Source organism: Hyperolius riggenbachi, chromosome 3 (assembly GCF_040937935.1).
Source record: "Hyperolius riggenbachi isolate aHypRig1 chromosome 3, aHypRig1.pri, whole genome shotgun sequence".
NCBI lineage: Eukaryota > Metazoa > Chordata > Amphibia > Anura > Hyperoliidae > Hyperolius > Hyperolius riggenbachi.
The window spans coordinates 331,514,871-331,535,913 of NC_090648.1; the positions used below are offsets into that span (position 1 = coordinate 331,514,871).

At 45.6% G+C, this 21,043-nt stretch overlaps 1 protein-coding gene across 9 annotated transcripts in view; it reads left to right on the plus strand.

Moving 5' to 3' along the window:
* Positions 1-17,727, plus strand: part of PPFIA2 (PTPRF interacting protein alpha 2) — a 409,727-nt gene extending 392,000 nt beyond the window's left edge. For all 9 annotated transcript variants that reach the window (XM_068276855.1, XM_068276859.1, XM_068276856.1 and 6 more), the window contains one exon: positions 15,528-17,727. The gene's annotated coding sequence lies outside the window, so the exon portion shown is untranslated. The remainder of the gene's footprint in view (positions 1-15,527) is intronic.
* The last annotated feature ends 3,316 nt before the right edge of the window (positions 17,728-21,043 follow it).

The window sequence follows — 21,043 nt, forward strand, 5'->3', positions numbered from 1 at the left end:
GCCCTATTTAATTTCCCGGAAAACCAGACGCTGGTATAAGAAAGTGTCTGTGTATTTAATTCAATTGGCGATGTACAACAGCTTTGTTCTCTACAGTAAGGCTGGGAGAACTGGATCTTTCCTTCAATTCCAGGAAGACATTGTTTCGGCACTCCTCTATCCAGAAGGTGCCAGAGCCCAACCCCCAAATGCAACTAGCCGGCTGCATGGAAGGCATTACGCCTACCCGATTCCCAGTACCCCAACTCAACGCAACCCCAGAAAAAGATGTCATGTCTGCAGCAAGGCTGGAATAAGGCGTGACTCCCCCGTTTACTGTCCCCGCTGTCCTGACCAGCCTGGCCTATGCCTAGGGGAGTGTTATGAGAGGTACCACGAGAAGACACACTTTTAGAACCTAGGGAACTACAGACACAGCAGTAGGCACACAAGGGTCTCTCAGTGCTATTTCACACTGGCGCGATGCGTTAAGGCAAATTGCCTAGCAAAAGTCACACTTTGCGGTCCCCCCCTACGCCGGAAGTGCTTGACTTAACGCTAGTGCATGCCTACGTTACTGCGTGGCTTCTGCGGCAATTTGGGTCGGCCCGGAAGTCATGTTAGTCTACGGCGACGCAGTTAATTACTAGGCCGAATGCTACTCTTGTGGTATTCCCTGAAGATCTATTTTGGGCGAGACGGTGCGGCGGGCTCGACAGACCGGATAGGCCAGTATGCAGTGTGAACCCAAACATCAGGTTTTGAGAGATCCAAATACACTGGCCTGCCAGAAACCTCTCCTTTCACTTGGGACAGAATGCATAATGTACTTCGCCACATATCTGTGCGATTTGCACTTTGCACATTGACCCATGGGGGAGGAAAAGTTTATCCTCAGCTCGCAGGTAAAAAAAACAAAAATAAAAAAAACAGGTAAGCAAAAAAGTTCATATTTGGTTACCAATGTTATTGTTTGGTTTGAACATATTTAATAAAGTTTAAAAAGTTAATGTTATTGAAGTGCTTTGCTGCTTGCTTTTTTTTTTTTTTTTTCTTCTCTCTTTTTTTCCAACCGACCAATCAGCTGCAGCACTGATGATGCATCCTGACAGAAGCATTGCGCTTCTGTCAGGTTACACAAAATCGGTGCATGCAGCGCTGTAGGACGAGATTTCTCCTCCACAGTAAAAAAGATACGTTTGCCGAGGCATATGGGCCAAGGTGTGGTGTTGGGGATTCATATGCTTTGGCAAGCACTTTGTATCAAAAAAGAACTCAAGCAATGATTTCTCCATTCACATCGATCAATGTGGATGAATAAATCAGGATTGCCTGGGCATACGAGCTGGTGGGTTTGGATTTTTGGGGTGGCAGCTCCTATGTCCAGGCGGACGCCTTCCCCTCCTTTTTGTTTTGTTTTTTTCGTTTTTCTTCTCTCTTTTTTCTATCCAGACCGACCGACCGACCAATCAATCAATCAGCTGCAGCACTGATGGTGCATCCTGACAGAACATTGCGCGTCTGTCAGGTTACACAAAATCGGTGCATGCAGCGCTGTAGGACGAGATTTCTCCTCCACAGTAAAAAAGATACGTTTGCCGAGGCATATGGGCCGAGGAGCGGTGTTGGGGTTCATATGCTTTGGCAAGCACTTTGTATCAAAAAAGAACTCAAGCAATGATTTCTCCATTCACATCGATCGATGTGGATGAATAAATCAGGTTTGCCTGGGCATACGAGCTGGTGGGTTTGGATTTTTGGGGTGGCAGCTCCTATGTCCCTCTTTCTTTTCTTTTTGTTTCACATTTTTTGGCAGATATTTGTTCATCCACATTGATTGATGTGAATGAAGGGATGTTTGCCGTTCATTTTTCCTTTCAGCCCAGAATGCACTACCTGTATGCCCAATATAAGGAGTATAGCAGAAATACTGGCCATACATGTAATGATTGCAGAGGCCCTAAAATGCCAGGACAGACCCCACAAATGACCCCATTTTGGAAAGAGGACACCCCAAAGTATTCCGTGAGGTGCATGGTGAGTTCATAGAAGATTTTTTTTGTCACAAGTTAGCATAAATTGTTGTTTTTTGTTTTTTTTTCACAAAGTATCCTTTTCTGCTAACTTGTGACAAAAAATATTTTTTTTTATAAACTCACCATGCCCCTCATGGAATAATTTGTGGTGTCTTATTTTTAAAATGGGGTCATTTGTGGGGTTTAACTGTCCTGTCATGTGGGGGGGGGGGGGGCTAAATTGTGAGCACCCCTGTAAAGCCCAAAGGTAGTCTTTGCACGTTGGGGCCCCTTAGCGCAGTTAGGCTGCAAAAAAAGTGCCACACGTGCTATCGCCGTACCCGGGAGAAGTAGACCAATGTGTTTTAGGGTGTATTTTTACACATACCCATGATGGGTAGAAGAAATCACTCTGTAAATGGCAATTTTTTGATTTTTTTTTACACACAATTGTCCATTTACAGAGATATTTCTCCCACCCAATATGGGTATGTGTAAAAATACACCCCAAAACACATTGTACTACTTCTCCCGAGTACGGCAATACCACATGTGTGGCACTTTTTTGCACCCTAACTGCGCTAAGGGGCCCAGAGTCCAATGAGTACCAGTAGCATTTCACAGGTCATTTTGAGAAATTTGGTTTCAAGACTACTCCTCACGGTTTAGGGCCCCTAAAATGCCAGAGCAGTATAGGAACCCCACAAATGACCCCATTTTAGAAAGAAGACACCCCAAGGTACTCAATTAGGAGTATGGTGAGTTCATAGAAGATTTTACTTTTTGTCACAAGTTAGCGGAAAATGATTTTTATTGGGTTTTTTTACCAAGTGTCATTTTCCGCTAACTTGTGACAAAAAATAAAAACTTCTATGAACTCACCATACTCCTAACGGAATACCTTGGGGTGTCTTCTTTCTAAAATGGGGTCATTTGTCGGGTTCCTATACTGCTCTGGCATTTTAGGGGCCCTAAACCGTGAGGAGTAGTCTTAACATTTCACAGGTCATTTTGAGAAATTTGGTTTTAAGACTACTCCTCACGGTTTAGGGCCCCTAAAATGCCAGAGCAGTATAGGAACCCGACAAATGACCCCATTTTAGAAAGAAGACACCCCAAGGTATTCCGTTAGGAGTATGGTGAGTTCATAGAAGATTTTATTTTTTGTCACAAGTTAGCGGAAAATGACACTTGGTAAAAAAACCCAATAAAAATCATTTTCCGCTAACTTGTGACAAAAAGTAAAATCTTCTATGAACTCACCATACTCCTAATTGAGTACCTTGGGGTATCTTCTTTCTAAAATGGGGTCATTTGTGGGGTTCCTATACTGCTCTGGCATTTTAGGGGCCCTAAACCGTGAGGAGTAGTCTTGAAACCAAATGTTTCAAAATGACCTGTGAAATGCTAAAAGGTACTCAGTGGACTCTGGGCCCCTTAGCGCAGTTACGGTGCAAAAAAGTGCCACACATGTGGTATCGCCGTACTCGGGAGAAGTAGTACAATGTGTTTTGGGGTGTATTTTTACACATACCCATATTGGGTGGGAGAAATATCTCTGTAAATTGACAATTGTGTGTAAAGAAATCAAAAAATTGTCATTTACAGAGATATTTCTCCCACCCAATATGGGTATGTGTAAAAATACACCCCAAAACACATTGTACTACTTCTCCCGAGTACGGCAATACCACATGTGTGGCCCTTTTTTGCAGTCTAACTGCGCTAAGGGGCCCAGAGTCCAATGAGTACCTTTAGCATTTCACAGGTCATTTTGAAACATTTGGTTTCAAGACTACTCCTCACGGTTTAGGGCCCCTAAAATGCCAGACCAGTATAGGAACCCCACAAATGACCCCATTTTAGAAAGAAGACACCCCAAGGTACTCAATTAGGAGTATGGTGAGTTCATAGAAGATTTTACTTTTTGTCACAAGTTAGCGGAAAATGATTTTTATTGGGTTTTTTTACCAAGTGTCATTTTCCGCTAACTTGTGACAAAAAATAAAATCTTCTATGAACTCACCATACTCCTAATTGAGTACCTTGGGGTGTCCTCTTTGTAAAATGGGGTCATTTGTGGGGTTCCTATACTGCTCTGGCATTTTAGGGGCCCTAAACCGTGAGGAGTAGTCTTGAAACCAAATTTCTCAAAATGACCTGTGAAATCATAAAGGTACTCAGTGGACTCTGGGCCCCTTAGAGCAGTTAAGGTGCAAAAAAGTGCCACACATGTGGTATTGCTGTACTCGGGAGAAGTAGTATAATGTGTTTTGGGGTGTATTTTTACACATACCCATGCTGGGTGGGAGAAATACCTCTGTAAATGACAATCTTTTGATTTTTTTACACACAATTGTCCATTTACAGAGTTATTTCTCCCACCCAGCATGGGTATGTGTAAAAATACACCCCAAAACACATTGTACTACTTCTCCCGAGTACGACGATACCACATGTGTGGCACTTTTTTGCACCCTAACTGCGCTAAAGGGCCCAAAGTCCAATGTCCAATGAGTACCTTTAGGATTTCACAGGTCATTTTGCGAAATTTCGTTTCCAGACTACTCCTCACGGTTTAGGGCCCCTAAAATGCCAGGACAGTATAGGAACCCCACAAATGACCCCATTCTAGAAAGAAGACACCCCAAGGTATTCCGTTAGGAGTATGGTGAGTTCATAGAAGATTTTATTTTTTGTCACAAGTTAGCGGAAAATGACACTTGGTAAAAAAAAAACCAATAAAAATCATTTTCCGCTAACTTGTGACAAAAAGTAAAATCTTCTATGAACTCACCATACTCCTAATTGAGTACCTTGGGGTGTCCTCTTTGTAAAATGGGGTCATTTGTGGGGTTCCTATACTGCCCTGGCATTTTAGGGGCCCTAAACCGTGAGGAGTAGTCTTGAAACCAAATTTCTCAAAATGACCTGTGAAATCCTAAAGGTACTCATTGGACTTTGGGCCCCTTAGCACAGTTAGGGTGCAAAAAAGTGCCACACATGTGGTATCGCCGTACTCAGGAGAAGTAGTACAATGTGTTTTGGGGTGTATTTTTATACATACCCATGCTGAGTGGGAGATATAACTCTGTAAATGTACAATTGTGTGTAAAAAAAAATCAAAAAATTGTCATTTACAGAGATATTTCTCCCACCCAGCATGGGTATGTGTAAAAATACACCCCAAAACACATTGTACTACTTCTCCCGAGTATGGCGATACCATATGGGTGACACTTTTTTGCAGCCAAACTGCGCTAAGGGGCCCACAGTGCAATGACTACCTTTAGGCTTTACAGGGGTGCTTACAATTCCGCACCCCCCAAAATGCCAGGACAGTAAACACACCCCATAAATGACCCCATTTTGAAAAATAGACACTTCAAGGTATTCATTGAGGGGCATGTTGAGTCCATGGCAGATTTCATTTTTTTTTGTTACAAGTTAGCAGAAATGGAAAACTTTTTTTTTTTTTTTTTTTTTTTTGTGACAAACTGTCATTTTCCACTAACTTGTGACAAAAAATAAAATCTTCTATGAACTCACCATGCCTCTTAGTGAGTACTTTGGGATGTCTGCTTTCCAAAATGGGGTTATTTGTGGGGTATTTATACTATCCTGGAATTTTAGCACCTCATGAAACATGACAGGTAGTCAGGAAAGTCAGAGATTCTTAAAAATGGGAAAATTCACTTTTGGCACCATAGTTTGTAAACGCTATAACTTTTACCCAAACCAATCAATATACACTGAATGGTTTTTTTTTAATCAAAAACATGTTTGTCCACATTTTTCGCGCTGCATGTATACAGAAATGTTACTTTATTTGAAAAATGTCAGCACAGAAAGTTAAAAAAATCATTTTTTTGCCAAAATTCATGTCTTTTTTGATGAATATAATAAAAACTAAAACTCGCAGCAGCAATCAAATAGCATCAAAAGAAAGCTGTATTAGTGAGAAGAAAAGGAGCCAAAATTCATTTAGGTGGTAGGTTGTATGAGCGAGCAATAAACCGTTAAAGCTGCAGTGGTCTGAATGGAAAAAACAGCGCTGGTCCTTAAAGAGAATCTGTACTCTGAAATTCTTACAATAAAAAGCATACCATTCTATTCATTATGTGCTCCTGGTCCCCTCTGTGCTGTTTCTGCCATTCTCTGCTGCAAACCTGGCTTGTAATTGCCAGTTTTAGGCAGTGTTTACAAACAAACTAACCAGCTTCTAATAGGCTCAGCTAAGCAGAGTGTGTTAGTCACACAGAGCCTGCAGGGGGTGTGTACAGCTTCTAGCTAATCACAAGCAGCCCTGCACATTCCAGTCTGACTGCCTCAGCCTGACTGTGCCGACTATAGAGAGAAGATTAGATCATATAACAGAGATAACACAGCTACTGTGCAATTAGGAAAAGCTGCAGTAAGCCAGACCACATTAGAAAAGGCATAGGAACTTATAGCATAGAAGAAATAAAGATAAACAATTTGTTACAGAGTCTCTTTAAGGGGGGGTAAAGGCTGAGTCCTCAAGTGGTTAAGGGCTATGATATCCTTTGCAGTGTTCCCCCAACCCTGTCCTCAAGGCCCACCAACAGTGCATGTTTTGTGGAAATCCACAGAGGTAGTTAATCAGTTCTGCTGAGCCACTAATTACCTCACCTGTGCATGTTTGTGGTTTTCTGCAAAACATGTACTGTTGGTGGGCCTTGAGGACAGGGTTGGGGGAACTCTGCTTTAAAGCATAGTTCCCCAACCCTGTCCTCAAGGCCCACCAACAGTACATGTTTTGCAGGAACCCACACACAATTACAGGTGAGGTAATTAGTGGCTCAGCAGAACTGATTAACTACTCTCTGTGGATTTCCACAAAACATGTACTGTTGATTGGCCTTGAGGACAGGGTTGGGGAACTATGCTTTAAAGGACAGCTGAAGCAAGAGGGCTATGGAGGCTGCCATATACCTTCCTTTTAAGCAATACCAGTTGCCTGGCTATCCTGCTGATCCTCTGCCTCTACTACATTTAGCCATAGACCCTGAACAAGCATGCAACAGATCAGGTGTTTGACAAGATTAGCTGCATGCTTGTTTCTGGTGTTATTCAGACACTACTGCAGCAAAATAGACTAGCAGGGCTGCCAGGCAACTGGTATTGTTTAAAAGGAAATAAATATGGCAACCTTCATATACTTCTCCCTTCAGGTTACGCAGAAGTACAGAAAACTGGGAGGAAAGAAGTTTAAAGTAAATTAAAGAAGTATAAAGATTAAATGTATATATTAAAAAAAAAAACCATAAGTATACAAAGTAAGAAAATGCAGCATTCTTTTAGAAAAGATGAGACAGGTGCATGATGTAAAATTTACCACATAATAAAATGCTAAAGCAGTACGATTATATTGTAAAGGTGCATTCACATGAACATGTTAGCAGTGTAGTGGAATCCAGTGCTTATAATGCATTTGTATGCAGTGCAGTAATACATAGCATGTGCAGTTACATAGAAAGTATGCTTTGCTGCAACTGTTAAAGAGGAACTCCAGTGAAAATAATGTAATAAAAAAGTGCTTCACTTACAATTATGTATAAATGATTTAGTCAGTGTTTGCCCATTGTAAAATCTTTTAAATCACTTATTTACATGGTGACATTTTTACTGTTGACAGGTGATGTAGCTGCTGCATGCATTTTGTGGCAGTTGGAAACCGCTGTAAACAGCTATTTCCCACAATGCAACAAGGTTCACTGACAGGAAACTGCCAGGAGTACCACGGTCCTCAGACTTTCTTGTGGGAGGGGTTTCACCACAATATCAGCCATACAGAGCCACCTGATGATCCGTTTGTGAAAAAGAAAAGATTTCTCATGTAAACGGGGTATCAGCTACTGATTGGGATAAAGTTCAATTCTTGGTCGGAGTTTCTCTTTAACAAGCATGTTATGCAGTACTGCACTGCATGCATCACATAATTGCCAATGGATCCATCGCACTGCTAATGCACCAGTGTAAATAGTACCATTGCAATATAATTGCATTGTGAAAGCAATGCAACTATATTGTCCAACCCAATGCAAATGTATGAAAGTGGCCTTAAGCCTGGTACACACGTTCAATTTTAATGGGCCAATTTTACTACCTCTTTGTAGTATGTAGGCCAGCATTGAATACTATGAACAGATGGTAGCAGGGAAAAAGGGCGCCGGCTGAGGGTGGATAAAAAGGGTGCCGCCATAGACTTTAATGCAATTATCGTTAATATGGCGAAAAAAGGCACAGTGATAAATATCGTTAACATTAGAACATTCTAGTTTTTGAAGTATGTTATCCATTTAGACGCTTGCAACATTATAGTTTGACTTTTTTTATATGTACAGATTTTACGTTATTAAAGTTTTTATCGTTACCATGTGTAAAAGGGTGTTTCTGCAGAGGGAGTGGTTAGTTAGGCACCACTGGGGGTGATGGTTAGGGTTAGGTGCCACTAGGGGAGTGGTTAGTTTTAGGCACTACCAGGGGAGGTTACTGTGTGAGGGTAAGGTTAGGTTAAGCTGTATTGGTGAATTATGTAAAGCCATTTAAAGTGAATATCTTTTCGTTATTTCTCATCTGTTTTGACAAGGATGTTTATAGTTATCAGATTTTGTTAATAACTGGCGCTATTTCGTTTTCAAGTCGGGCCCTTTTTTCACGGCGCCCTTTTTTCATGCACGCGAACAGTTTACAGTGTAAATAAGCCCTTATATTATATGGAGGAGGCAAAATTGGTCAAATAATAAAATTGTGTGTACCTGGTGCACACATCCAATTTTGATTGGCTAGTGACTGGCCACATTTACTACATCTCCATGTAGTATAAGGGCTGGTTTACACTTCAAGAGCTATTCTAAGCGCTTGTGATTTTAAAAGCTCTTGCTAATGTTATCCTAGGTGTGTGTTCTCACTTGAGCGATGTGATTTTGTAAAAATCCTGCATAGCATTGCATTAGCAAGAGCTTTTCAAATCACTAGCACTTGAAAAGCTTTTGTAGTGTGAACCAGCCCTTAGGGCCCATTTGGAATACTTTAAACACATTGTGTAAGTAAAGGTGCGTACACACATGCGACTGTAGTCGTTTGAAACGATAGTTCCCCGATCATTTCAAACATTGATCGTTTTTAAAAAAAAAAGCAGCCAACGACCATTAAGTCTAACGACGGAAGAGCTAGATTGTTAAAAACGAACGATCTAGCTTGGCGGATTTTTTTCAACTACGATCGTTTGCAAAAGTAGTACATCGTTGGAAAACGATTGTTCGTACTAGGCTTGACATGCGCATTTCGGTATTTCTCCATGGAACTTTTCATTTTTATGCACAAGCGCAATAGTTGCTTTATGGGTGGGGATCATATAAAGAAATCTATACACAGAGGCTGGGTCTGGCTATAGTGCCCAGCCTCTGTTGCTAGTTGAATCCCCCTTAAGTGCCCCCTGCGCTCCGCTCTCCCCCATAAATTACGGCCGCGCTCTCAGGCATGGTTTACCTTACTAATGTCACTCACGCCGCTCCCCCCCGCCTCCTGCAGAGCGCCGGTCCCCGCCCGCGTCCCTTCCCTCCAATCAGTGGCGAGGGAAGGGACGTGGGCGGGGACCGGCGCTCTGCAGGAGGCGTGGGAGCGCCGTGAGTGACACTAGTGAGGTAAATACAGCCCGCTGCGACACGCTGCGTGTCGCCGGCGTGGCTGTAATTTATGGGGGAGACCGGAGCGCAGGGGGGGGACTTAGCGGGGATTCAACTAGCAACAGAGGCTGGGCACTATAGCCAGACCCAGCCTCTGTGTATAGATTTTTTTTCTAAGATCCCCACCTCGGGTTCTCTTTAAAAACTCACTTTACTTAGGTCGTTCTTTCATCAATTAAAAGTTCGTTCATCATTCACAACTAACGATTGTTGTCGTATGTGTGTACGTAGCTTTAGGCTTGGGACCCACTAGCATCCTTTTCTAAGTGCTAGTTATTTGAAAAGTTGCTGCTAATGCAATGCTTTTGGGGATTTTTTAATTCACATCAAGTGGGATCACACACCCATAGCATTACATTAGCAAGAGCTTTTTAAATCACAAGCACTTAGGGCTAGTTCACATTTGAGGCTGAATTGTGATCGTGATTTGGCGGGCAAAATCTTACGTTTTACCGGGATTTGTGCCTGTGAATCCCGTTTAATACGGCGAGAATCACTATGCGATCGTCCCCAAAGTGCTGCATGCATGCAGCTTAATCGCAAACTGCAGTGAGAATGTATGTATAGGGATCAGGGCCGTGCAGAGGGTCCTTAAGTGGGGGGTGCTCAAATTTATAGCAGTATCAAGCAGACTTTGTGTCTCCTTCCAACCAACTCTTTTGGCGCCACCACCCTCAAATCAGCAGTGATAGGTGCCCACTGTTAGTGGGTTAGAGTGGGCACAGTGGAGCCCACAGTGGAGGCACAGACTCACCTTTTATTACTGGGACCTCCAGGGCCGGTCCTGGACTTTCTGCTGCCTGAGGCAAAGATCGTAAAGGCGCCCCCCCCCCCCCCCCGGTATAAGTTAGATAAGTAGGTGCCCCCAGTACAGGTTAGCTAGGTAGGTGCCTCCAATATAGGTAGCCAGTATAGTTGCCCCCAGCATAGGTTAGATAGGTAGGTACCCCTAGTATAGGTTAGTTAGGTAGGTGCCCCCAGTATAGGTAGCCAGTATAGTTGCCACCTGTATAGGCTAGCTAGGTAGGTAGGTGCCCCCAATACAGGTTAGATAAGTGCCCCCAATACAGGTTAGATAGGTAGCTTCCCCCCAGTATAGGTTAGATTAGGTCGCTGCCCTTCAGTATAGGTTAGATTAGGTAGGTGCCCCCAGTACAGGTTACATTAGGTAGGTGCCCCCAGTATAGATTAGATAGGTAGCTGCCCCCAGCATAGGTTAGACAGGTAGCTGCCCCCCAGCATAGGTTAGATAGGTAGCTGCCCCCCAGTATAGGTTAGATAGGTAGCTGCCCCCCAGTACAGGTTAGATTAGGTAGGTGCCCCCCAGGATAGGATAGTTAGCTGCCCCCAGTACAGGTTAGATTAGGTAGGTGCCCCCCAGTATAGGATAGATAGGTAGCTGCCCCCAGTATAGGTTAGATAGGTAGCTGCCCCCCAGTATAGGTTAGATAGGTAGCTGCCCCCCAGTACAGGTTAGATTAGGTAGGTGCCCCCCCAGTATAGGATAGATAGGTAGCTGCCCCCAGTACAGGTTAGATTAGGTAGGTGCCCCCCAGTATAGGATAGACAGGTAGCTGCCCCCAGTATAGGTTACATAGGTAGCTGCCCCCCAGTGTAGGTTAGATAGGTAGCTGCCCCCAGCATATGTTAGACAGGTAGCTGCCCCCCAGCATAGGTTAGATAGGTAGCTTCCCCCCAGTATAGGTTAGATAGGTAGCTGCCCCCCAGTACAGGTTAGATTAGGTAGGTGCCCCCCAGTATAGGATAGATAGGTAGCTGCCCCCAGTACAGGTTATATTAGGTAGGTGCCCCCCAGTATAGGATAGACAGGTAGCTGCCCCCAGTATAGGTTAGATAGGTAGCTGCCCCCCAGTGTAGGTTAGATAGGTAGCTGCCCCCCAGTGTAGGTTAGATAGGTAGCTGCCCCCCAGTATAGGATAGATAGGTAGCTGCCCCCAGTACAGGTTAGATTAGGTAGGTGCCCCCCAGTATAGGATAGACAGGTAGCTGCCCCCAGTATAGGTTACATAGGTAGCTGCCCCCCAGTATAGGATAGATAGGTAGCTGGCCCCCAGTATAGGTTAGATTAGGTAGGTGCCCCCCAGTATAGGATAGATAGGTAGCTGCCCCTAGTACAGGTTAGATTAGGTAGGTGCCCCCCAGTATAGGATAGATAGGTAGCTGCCCCCAAAACAGGTTAGATTAGGTAGGTGCCCCCCAGTATAGGATAGATAGGTAGCTGCCCCCAAAACAGGTTAGATTAGGTAGGTGCCCCCCAGTATAGGATAGATAGGTAGCTGCCCCCAAAACAGGTTAGATTAGGTAGGTGCCCCCCAGTACAGGATAGATAAGTAGCTGCCCCCAAAACAGGTTAGATTAGGTAGGTGCCCCCAGTATAGGATAGATAGGTAGCTGCCCCCAAAACAGGTTAGATTAGGTAGGTGCCCCCCAGTATAGGATAGATAGGTAGCTTGCCCAGGTAGGTGCCCCCTCATAATGGCGGAGGGGGGAGCCGGAGCTGCGGTGAGGGCAGCCCGACCTCTCCCTCCCTCTCCCCGGGCCGCCCTCCATGCTCCCCCCTCGGACTTTAGGCAGCAGAGTTAGCGCGCAGGGAAGCGCTGCTGTACACAGCCTGATACATTACACACGCTGCTTCCTGTTTACACAGGAAGCAGCCGCGTGTGTATCAGCCGGCTAGGCAGAGAGGAGACCAGCAGGGCGGGAGCGGCGATCGGATCCAGGGAGGTGAGTAACAGGCTGTGTACAGCAGCGCTTCCCTGCGCGCTAACTCTGCTGCCTAAAGTCCGAGGGGGGAGCATGGAGGGCGGCCCGGGGAGAGGGAGGGAGAGGTCGGGCTGTCCTCACCGCGGCTCTGGCTCCCCCCGCTCAGTCACAGCCACTGGTGCCGCCCCTCCACTTCCTGCCGCCTGAGGAACCCACCTCACCCCGCCTCATGGGAGGGGCCGGCCCTGGGGACCTCTGTCCCTCTTGATCAGCACCCAAGCTTCTTTTCAGGCAAAGAAGAAGTGGTTATCAATATGCAGTGGTTGCTAAGCATTAGTAGATGCAAAACTGCAGTAAGTGCCAAGGTGCAGCGGGTGGTAAGATGCAAAGGTTCACTTTGTGCTAAGGTGCAGTGGGTGATGAGATGCCAAAGTACAGTCTGTGTCAAGCTGCTGTGGGTACCAAGGTCCAGTTTGTATGGTGTTTATTTGCAGTGGGTGCTATGCAGTATTGGGTGCTGAATGAGTAGCAGATGGTGATAAACAATAGTGGGTGCCATGTGAGTGTTAATTGGTACAGGGAGCCATGTGAGTGTTGAACATAAGTGAGTAGGGAGTGTCATGTGTGGTCTGGATGTGTGCCATGGTAGAGTACTCTCCCATATGGGTTCAGACCAAGGATGGGTACTGGGTGCTATTTGGGTCCTGGCCATGGACGGGTACTGGGTGCATATAATGGCTTTGGAACTTGGTGACGTGCGAGTGCTGTGCCATGTGGGTGTTGATTATGGGGGTATTTGGGTCTTAGATACAAATACTGAGTGCCAAGTGGGTACTGGGAGTGAGTACATGGTGACATATGGGTGATGGATGCTGGATAGTAGGGTATTTGTTGTCATGTGGGTGCTAAAGGCAGATGCTGGGTGCCATGTGTATTCTGGGTGCTGACACAGGGTGTCATGTGGATTCTGGCTGTATGGGTGTGTATCAACTATCATGAAGGTGTTGATTGCAGGTACTCAGTCCCTTGTGAGTTCTGGGTGCAAGTACTGGATGTGATGCAGATGAAGCATGTGGGTGTTGTGTGCAGGTACTGGGTATCACATAGGTGCAAATACTTGGTGCCATGCCTGCACTGGGTGCTAGCTATCGGTGGGCATTGTGTTTTATGTGGGTTCTGTGTGCAGGTACTTTGGGTGCTAGTACTAGTTATGTGAGTGCAGATAGTGGGTGCCATGTGAAGGCGGTGTGCAGGTGTGAGTAGTGAGTGCCATGTTGGGACTGGGTGCAAGTACTATGCCATGTGGTGTGGGTGTGAGTACTGGGTGTCCGCTTTAGGGTGAAGGGGTGCAGGTACTGGGTGTAATGTGGCTATTTGATGCAAGTACTAAGTGCCATATTGAGGCCGGATGTGAGTATTGGGTGCAGGGTGCAAGTACTGGATGCTTGCTATAGTGGGGGTTACTGGTTGAGTGTAATGTGGGTGCTGAATATTGGTGGGATTGTTGTGGGTGCAGGGGGTGGGAGATCACTGTGGGTACTGCTATGAATGGCATAGTTGCTGCTAGGGGAGGTAGAGGTTAGTGTGGTTGCTGGGGGAGGTAGAGCTCAGTGTGGGTGCTGGGGGAAAGGTAGGTCACTGTGGGTTCTGGGGGGGAGTAACTGTGGGTGCTGTGGAAGGTAGAGGTCAATATGAGTGCTGGAGGAAAGGGAGGTCACTGTGGGTCCTTTGGGGGAGGTCACTGTGTGTCTTGGGGGAGGTAGAGGTCATTGTGGGTGCTGGAGGAAGGGGAGGTCACTATGGGTGCTGCTGTGAATGGCATAGTTGCTGCTAAGGGAGGTAGAGGTCAGTATGGGTGCTGGGGGAAGCGTAATTCACTGTGGGTGCTGTGGAAGGAAGAGATCAGTATCGGTGCTGGAGGAAGGGGAGGTAGACTGTGGGTGCTGGGATAGTCAGTGTAGTTACTGGAGGAGGGAGTGGATGCAGGGTGTTGGGAGAGGTCGCCGTGGGCGCTGGCAATGGGAGAGATCACTGCAGGTGCTGTTTTCGGGTTGGGAGGTCCCTGTGGGTGCTGCAGGGGACAGGAAGGTAGCCACTGGGGGAGGGAAAGATCACTGTGGGTGCTGGGGGAGGGATAGGTCAGTGTGGGTGCTGGGGTAGGCAGGATCACTGCTAGAGCTGGGGAGGGAGAGGTCACTGTGGGTGCTAGGTGGAGGGAGAGATCACTGTGGATGCTAGGTGGAGGGAGAGGTCACTGTGGGTGCTAGGTGATGGGAGATATCACTGTGGGTACTGGGGAGGGAGAGGTCAGTATGGGTCCTAGTGGGAGGGAGAAGTCACTGTGGGTGCTAGGTGGATGGAGAGGTCCCTGGGGGAGGGAGAGGTTACTGTGGGTGCTTGGTGGAGGGAGAGGTTACTGTGGGTCCTAGATGGAGGGAAAGGTCACTGTGGGTGCTAAGGGAGAGGTCACTGTGGATGCTAGGTGATGGGAGATATCCCTGTGGGTACTGGGGAGGGAGAGGTCAGTATGGGTCATAGGTGGAGGGAGAAGTCACTGTGGGTGCTAGGTGGATGGAGAGGTCACTGTGGGTGCTGGGGGAGGTAGAGGTCAGTATGGGTCCTAGGTGGAGGGAGAGGTCAGTATGCCACACTAGGATTCCTGTTTGGGCCTCTTCACTGCAAAGTGTCCCAGGCGGGGGCGGAGCTTCCCGCGGGTGGGCGAGGCTTGTCGGGGGTGGGGCTTATTTTGCGCGCCGAGAGGGGCTTTTTTTTGAAGATTTTAAGGGGGGGGGGGGGTGCCTGGGCACCCAGAGCACCCCCCTCTGCACGTGCCTGATAGGGATACATTAGCAGCAGAAAAAGCGCCCAGTGTGAACCAGCCCTTAAAAATTGCTTAGTAACGGTCAATTATTGACATTAATAATTGCATGCATGAACCAGGCTTTAACCTTTACTTTTTGATACCAACCCCTACATTGCAACTTTTGACTTTGCAAAGCAAAAGTACATTACTTCAGAGAACAGTTAATGTAAAGTAATCCAACAATCTGTAAACTGCTCATCATTTCACAAGACTAATGCCACGATGTTCCTGCAGGTGTCCTCTTAATTATCTACCTGAAGTGCACTACCTAGGAGGAAGGCTGCTAGAGACCACCTGGGTGAAGCCTGAATGGCAGAGCGGGCACTGACTGATCTGCAGAACTAAAATGTGAAGATATTTTTATGTACCACATTATCATATGTTTAGTTTAAGAGACAGAGAACAAACTATAGTTATAAGAGTGGTTCCCATGATCCATAGAGATCCAACGTGCACAACTTAATGAGACGGAACCAGTCGTTTTTATGTTCTGTTATCCGTTTTTTTTTCCTTGTAATATACTAGAAATATTTAAGTATTTAATGTGCATTTATTTTATGAGGTGTAAGTCTTTTTTATTTTCTCAAGTGTAAATGGTTATAAATATGATTTTTAAAAAAATAAATAAAACAAAAAAGTTCAATGAGTCTATGTGGAAAGACCTGACATAAATAGTGTCGCTAATGTTTGTACCTTTCCATCTCACTGTTTTTACAGGGTTTTTTGGGGGATTGTAACAGTCAAACTAGTATGTTTAGCAGTAAGATGCCTAAACATTTCCCCTCTCTTAATGCCCAGCTGTATACCTGCCTCTGGTTCCATACAGTGCAATCTGCCAGAGGAACCCTAAGCAGACTCTGAGAGCCCTCCTTAGGTGAAACTCTTAGAGAAGCACTGTGATGGCTCTTCAAATAGAACGGACTGTTTACATATATCAGAAGCAATCGCTGAGACGCACCAGTGTTTAGTAAGAAGATAAAAATGTACCTGTGGACCAAGAAAACACTTTGATTTACTGAGAACTTCTTTTTTCCAGATCACATGCCAGTCTGCTGCATAACAAAAATCCACCTGTTTCCAATGTACAAAACAAAACTTTTTTTAGTCCAGCTTTTGAAGTTTTCTAGAACTTATTTTACTGTTCTGATCTTGCCAAGATGGCCATGTAAAGACCTATGTCACGATCCAAGGAAATAATTAAAAGATGCCTATAAGCATGAACCTATTCAGTCATAGTAATGTGCAGAGTCGCAACCAATAACAATCCATGTTTACTGATAAGATCTTGGTAACTTTAAACCAGAACTATGGGCACAATCAAAAACATAAGCCTGTAGGGAAAATCTTGCATCATCCTCTTTACCTCCAGTAGAGGTCAATGATTTTGTAATAATCCCATCTTGCATGTTAATCATATGCAACTTTGAATCAAGCCAGTCAAAAACTGCAGGTAGCACATTTTATTGGCCCACTTAGCTGCATACCATTTGCAATATGTGTAAGCTGCGAGTATTCGCATCTTTATCTATGCTCCTCATGCATCTTCTCTCCCCAGTGCTACTGTGACAGTGAAGATTCCTGCCCCTTCTAGCAGTAGGAACTTTGGGAAGGTAAGGAAAGCCGCTTTGATTGACAGGGCCACTACTGGCTTACCAGAACTGTCAGGGGTGGATGGCCGGTAGGGATGATTAATGAGAAAATGATTCCAAATGTATGCAACTATACGAAATTTGGCAATAAACCAATCCGCTACATTTGATTGGTTTATTTCCAAATTGCATAATATTAGCATCTCAACATCCATAACCAAAGTATAGCAACTGACTTATCTTCCCACATGTTTTCACTACCATTTGAGGTGGTCAATTATAGGCTAATAATTCTTGCTTGCAAATTTTAACCAATCAAAATCTTAAGCAAATGTTTGGCTGAATTACAAGCAAGCCAGAATTCTCGGCAAATCATTGATCACATGGTGGCACCAGGGAATAGGAGGCCTGCACATTGATGGAGAGGAGAACCAGAGACCACTGAGCTTCTCATTGTGAAGGTAAACATGGAGTTTTCACCTCCTTCTAGAGCTCCACTATAAGTTACATATCGGTATATTGCCTTTTGCACAACTCAACTGAATAAGCTCAGTTATAACGAAGTATGGACTCAATATACGGGCATAACTGCAATCTTCTTACCTACTGTGGCTTTCTTTGTTGTTTGCATCCGTTGCTTCGTCTTCAATAGTTTCTATGGACATTCCTCAAATAGGCGTTAAGATGATTTGAACTATTTGCCAACTTCCGCTGCTTGACTTTAGCTTGGAACCTGTCTTTTAGTTATTCCGTTCCGCCAATGCACGTTCATAAACCTTTATTTTACTGTCAGAGCTCATTTTTAACCAATGAAAGTTGGAAGTATATGGTGAAAAAATGTTTTCCTTCCATTGTCAATAAAAAAAGGGAAATAAACTCTTTGGTTTCTATAAAACTATGGTAATCTTGTTTTTAAACAAGTGGGGAGTTCCATATAGCCACTAGAGGACACTCTGCACTCACTGGAATTAGAGGACTGCAGGTTGCAACAAAGAAGAACCTTTTGTATCAGTGGGGAAACTAACCAGAAAACATAAATGAGCCTTAAAGGGATACTTAAAGGGGTTCTGTGTGTGTGGGGGGGCTGAGGATACAAGCCGCCACTTACCTGGGGCTTCTATCAGCCCCCTGTAGCAGTAACGTCCCACGCCGTCGTCCTCCGATCCCCCGCCGCCAGCTCCGGTCTAGCGCGGCAAGCCGTCCAACTGCGGCTTGCCGGCCCTGCTCGCTCCCACGTCATCGGAAGCTTACTGCACAGGCGCAGTACAAGAAAACTTAGTACTGCACCTGTGCAGTAAGCTTCAGATGACGAGAACAGCAGCGCGCATTATTTGGCTATGTCAGATGAATAATTGCCTGGTGTCGGGGAACGGCAGGTCGGATCGGAGGAGGACAGCGTGGGACATTACTGCTACATGGGGCAGATAGAAGCCCCAGGTAAGTGGCGGTTTTTATCCTCAAGCCCCCCCCCCCCCCACAGAACCCCTTTAAGACTACAAAAAAAAGGTTTAGCTTGCCTGGGGCTCCTTGCCCTACAGTCATCCTATGCCCACGCTGTCCTTCCGTGTCCCTCTAGCAAACAGAGGCAACCCCTTTAAAGCTGGCCATTCGCAGCCAGTCTGAGGCGCATGGCTCTGAGCTGCGCACCTCATGATTGCGCTCCTGTTGCCAGGAGTGAACTGTGCATGTGCAGAACGTTGCCTGGCATGGGGATGTGATGAGGAATGTGGCTGGTCAGCTTTAAAGGGGGTTTCCACTGCTCACTGGAGGGTAACGGAAGGACGGCGTGGGCACAAGATGACTGCAGGGGACTGCAAGAAGGTCAAAGTAAGTTAAACTGTGTTCTGTTTTTTTACAGGCTTTAGATTTTCTTTAACTGAGATTACATTTTATAAAATTAAGCAAACATTTCTGCTTCCTACCACACTGCTCTGTAAAGAAATGAAAGTCTGAGTTTAAGTAACCCTGTAGCAGGAGGGGGTGTGAAAGCTGCTATTTTAAATTTCCTTTTTCACTTGCTGGGCTACCCCATGTCGCTGTGGCCTCTTTCACACAGGAGGCTGAAGGCAGTGGATTCTTCACCTGCTGCTCCTGTACACTGGCCAGCAACTTGCTATTGCTTAGCACAGGTGGTGGAGAGGTGGCTCACATCTGAGGGCAGCCATGCTCAGATGTGCCATGCTGCTTTTCTGCCATTGGATAACACCACTGCATGTCTGTCATTGGCTGCATTAAATTGCAGCCGAAAGGCACTAATGGCCGGCAGACAAGAGGCTGAACTGCCAGACGAGCGTACAGTTCAAATGTCTATTTGCAAGAGGTTTAACACCTTCAGCCACAGACTCAGATTAGGAATGAACATTACGTGCTCTGATTAAAGTCTAGCCTATCAGTCACAGGTGTGATATTCAGACACTACTGTAGCCAAAAGGATCAGGACAGCCAGGTAACTGGCATTCTTTACAAGGAAATAAATATTGCAGCCTCCATATCCCTCTTTCTACAGTGTCCCTGGTCTGGTCTTGTAAATACATTCCACCTTAAACATTAAAACCTTTAGGGAGAGTTCACACCTGTATGTGCAGAAAACATGCAAGCATTGTTGCACGCAAATTTCTTCTGTGTTAAAATGTGCCGATTTTGTCACAGTAGTTAATAAGAGTGTGCACACTATGCAAATAAGCTGCAGTAACTTTTTCTCCCCACAAGCAAAAAAAATGCATTCAATGTAAGGCCCCGTTCACATATGAGCATTTTGCCAGCGATTTTGGCAAAATGCTGAAGCGCTAGCGCTTTTTAAAGCACTAGTGCCATAATACCCTATGGGCCCGTTCTCACTTGGGTGGTTTATGCAAATTGCCAAACGCAAATTTATATCCTGCACCATTTTCAGATTTCCCAGCGATCGCATTTAGTGCTATAAAAGCGGTAATCGCAAAAAAATTGTTAAGTGTGAATGCCGATTTTTTTCCGCGTTAACCACCAAAAATTGCCAGCGTTTTGCAAGTATGAATGGGGCCTAAATGAGCCCACTTAGGCCCCGTTCACACTTGCGTTTCTCTGCCAAACGGACCGGATGACCTGACCGGATCGGAACCGTATGGTTCTGATCCGGATCCGATCCGGTTAGGTTGCATCAGGTGTACATCAGGATGCGATCCGGTTCCGTTTGGCAAAAGAGAGTAGAAATAAATAAAAATGTTGGAGTCTGGGAGGTCAGCAGAAGGTGCACCTGTGGAATCAGGTCCTCCGCTGTTTAGGCCTCACCTCCACCTCCGACATACTGCTAACAGCTCCAGCACGTTGAAGTCACTGCTGCTCCACTCCAAAATGCTTCCCATGTGTCCCCATCCAAAATCGCCGCTACAATAAGCATAGGAATTGGGGTAGAACGTCAGGTGTTTGTAGCCAGTGTGTTCTGTGCTTCCGTTTCCGGATGGTGCAGTCAGGCTCCGGTCCGGGTGCGTGGGCCGGATGAGCCGGACCAAAAAATAGCGCATGTTGGAAAAGTGTCCGGAGTCCGGATCCGGTCCGGCTCCGTACTGTACGGAACAAACGTGTGTGAACGTCCGCATAGCCTTTGCATTGCTATGCGGAACGTACGTTCCGTTTGTACAGTATACGGTCCGGATCCGATCAGGCGGATCCGGACAGGGAACGCTAATGTGAACCAGGCCTAATGTGTGCGGCTTGTTTAGGGCTCTTTCACATGAACAATTGACAGCAGCACACTTAACTGCTTGTCAGCCGCTCCTGTTTATGCGAAGGGCACTTGCAGCTGACTGCAAGCTTCCAGCACTTGTGGTGGTCACTGCATGTGCGCCCGAGTGGGCAGCAGCCAGCCCTGGAAGCTACTGTTTTTTTACTTGGCAGTAACTGCATGTCAACAGCTAACATGCTTGTGGTTACTAACAATCTCATTCGGTTGCGTTAATTTGCAACTGAAGAGCGCTTAGCCCCGGCAGGCGCAGGCTAAACAATGCTTTAACGCACCATTTAGCTGTTTGTCTGAGAGAAGCCTTTATGTGAATTTGCATGTGTAAAAAACACATGCAAGTCAAGTGTGAACCCTGCCTTACAGGTATCTTTACAAATTGCATTTAGCATAATAATAAAAAAAAAAAACTATCAGGGTTTAAGACAATTCACCTCTGATGAGGA